Source organism: Atta colombica, unplaced genomic scaffold (assembly GCF_001594045.1).
Source record: "Atta colombica isolate Treedump-2 unplaced genomic scaffold, Acol1.0 scaffold7, whole genome shotgun sequence".
NCBI classification, from domain to species: Eukaryota; Metazoa; Arthropoda; class Insecta; order Hymenoptera; family Formicidae; genus Atta; species Atta colombica.
The window spans coordinates 1,119,545-1,122,773 of NW_017259561.1; the positions used below are offsets into that span (position 1 = coordinate 1,119,545).

Below are 3,229 nucleotides of genomic sequence, written 5' to 3' on the forward strand. Positions count from 1 at the left end.
ATTCGAGTAAGCAGCACACGCGTAGGTGTGATTACGCTTCTGAAACCCCTTTTTCCCATAGAACTAAATATAGCGGGTGTCATCTCTCTCTCCAATGACTTGGACACACGTGTCTCGCGCGACGTCGGTACAGCGATTCACATCTGGTCGATGTTTCCTGCCGGCCGCAGCATCCTCTGTGCAATGTGATTTATTTTCAAGTATATGATCCCAGAGATTCGCCACGATGAGAGATCATCGCGGCGATCGGAGCGGATAGTCAAAGGCAACATGAATATACAATGCGGTTACGAAAATAAAGCAAGACCGATTAGGGGTAAGTAGTGTAAAGTACAATCGTGGCGTGAAGTTGCAGCATGTGCCCCCAATAAAAGCTCCTACACTTTTCTGTGCTTAGTCTATCGATACTTGAAAAATATTTAAAAGTGAAGTGAAAATTAATCGAGTCTTTATGCTATAATAAATTAATAGATACTCTCTAAATCCGAATTAGTAGATAATCTGATGTCGGTCCCATGTCATTAGATTAGTGAATTCATAATGAAATTCAATTTAAAAAAATCAATAAAAAGGTGGAATTCCTACCTAGCTAATCTCGCCTTAGTGTACACTTAATGATATTGATGATTGGAACTGACGTGCAAATATCGGTATTTTAATTAAGTATATGTAATTCTCAAATTCTTTTCTTTTTCAATTGAATTTCACTGATTATCCAATATATTTGATATCAATTATTATCCATTAATTCAACTTTAGAGTAGATATAACAAAATAAATACGCGTAATAATAATAAAACTTACATATTACTAAAATAGGGGAGACCGGGATTAATAAACTCGTTTTTCAGTTTCGAATTTTTACAGACGAAATTAAGAGACTTATCGAAAAAATGAATTCTACACTAGTTACTGCATATATTTGACTACCTAATAATATTTTAATAATAAGAGAAAACTGATAACTAATATGAAAAAAAAATGCATTTTTCTAATGCATTCCATCTGATTCAACTAGTCCCGGGACCGGGATAATTCGACTAAGATTATTAAAATAAAGATTAATGTATTTTAAGCTACATCTTTGGCTACATATTAATAAACTTTTATAAAAATATATTTTAAACACAAGCATTCGCTTCGCAGAATAAAACAATGCTTATTTTTGCAAAATTTATTCATTTCGTGCAAAAACACGTCGAATGAGCCTAATTTTCGAGATTGGATATGAGGAAACTAAACTTATAACATTTATCATTGAGAAAAATCTCTTAAAAAGAATAAAATTTTGAGTAAGTACTATAAGAGTTGTTACTAAATGAATCATAGTTCCAGTTGTGGTTAATCTGCTATTCCAATCCGTTCATTTTTTAAAAACATTAACAATATATGATAACAAAGACAAAAAAATCTTTTGAACTTTATTAAGTAAGAAATACACTTATTATCTAACTAAATAGAAATTATATCTCAGACAATCATATGCGATTGTGAAACAAAAATTTTAAGAATAAAAATATTTACTTATATGATTTTTTAAAATTGTGGCATAAATTCTATCATAGATGTGTTCGCAACAAGATGTTACAGTAAACTGCTAGCTGCAGTCACTGCTGCGTGCTCAGACACGTTTACGTGTCTCGTGTTTTGTTTTTAATATAGTCTCGATTATTCTACTTATCCTTATAGTTAACTAATCTCGGTCTTCCCTATCTAATTATACGGGAAATATTAGTATTAATAAAAAATTCTAAAATTTCTTAAAATCAATTAAAAAATTGACTGTCTCAATTCTTGGGCTGCGCAAAATTTTTCGACAATAATTTTCAATCATAATCATAGCGATCGCTTAACGTTATAAAGCTACATCATCTACTTCATCATCGTCGACGCTTTCAATCGAGGCCACTGACAGCAGGAATGCATAATCTCTGCGGTACGGATTCCCCGAAGTTCCTTTCTTTCATCGCTAAACGTTATTCTCGGGCTTCCTATCTCTGGCACATTCTCCCTCGTCCCTCACTGGCCACGGCAAGAGCGCGTAAAGAGGAGGACGAAGGAAGGGAGAAACCAGGTAAAGAGCGTTCTCTCTATACGAGTATAAGGCCAGTTTTGAAATGCTCGGCAATATAGTGAGTTCGTTATGAGACTCGCCCCGACGTGGTATGGCTCATAATTGTAGACTCGAGGCTCGAACCGTGCACCTCCAGGCGTTACATTCTTCCCGACTGACACCTATTGTCCGCAGAAAATCTCGCGGATCCATCCGAAAACGTCATAATTGCTCGTTGACGAGCGAAGAAGGGTCGTCTAATTATCACCCGGTTCAGGCGTTGATTTTTGTGGCCTAGTGCGACACGAATCACACATCCGCGACATTTGGCTGGGCGTGAATTATGCGTAAGAAAAGCAAGAAAGGCGGACACGGACAAAACATTTCATGGCCGGGCATGAAAATTATTAGCCCGAGAATGTCTTAATCCCCGGCAGCGAGCCCAGTCCCGCGGTCTTCGGCTTTAACATAAAACTTTTTTTTCCGGCCGGGACTCATCGAGAGAAATGCCCCGGACGCGAGCTGACGGTCTCGCAAGATAAAAGTACTGGAACGCGGCGCAGTTCGGCGCATAATGTATGTGCTACGTCGAACGGCACCCCCCGTTTATTTCCAGGTTAATGCACGGTTTAAGGTACGGCTGCCATGCGCGCTTTTTCCTTCGCGAAGATCGAGATACCGGACTATCGCATGCTTTACGTGTTCTAACATCGCTTTAGAGAGCGAAAATGCGCACGACTTTTTGCGCTGTTTGACGTTTGAGATCAAAAAGAAAAAATCCAGAGAACAGGATAGACGCGGAAATTATCAATAGATATAAAGTTATTATTAAAGCTTAATCATAAAAAATCATAGAATCTTGTAATCATACTAAATAATTAAATCAGATGAATGAAATATGTCTTATTTCATTGAAGAATAATTCGTTAATTAACATTATAGATAATTTATGAGATTAATGCCTCGAATTAACCATAATTGATGATATGAAAAAAATATTCATTAAATAAAATATCGCATACAAATGTATATGTTTTTCCTTTTTTTTATTATATTTATTATTATACATAATTTTTAATTAATTCGTTTCATTTTCTGGAAGGCTTATTAGTAATAGTAGTTCTGCTGGCGCCTCACCGTTTGTGTGTGCTTTATAATTTCTCTATACACAATAAA

The 3,229-nt window shown here is 35.9% G+C and overlaps 1 protein-coding gene across 1 annotated transcript in view; it reads right to left on the reverse strand.

The window, feature by feature from the left end:
* LOC108692392 (ubiquitin carboxyl-terminal hydrolase 48-like) overlaps positions 1 to 3,229 on the reverse strand; it is a 56,806-nt gene that overhangs the window by 7,212 nt on the left and 46,365 nt on the right. The gene's annotated exons all lie outside the window — the stretch shown is intronic.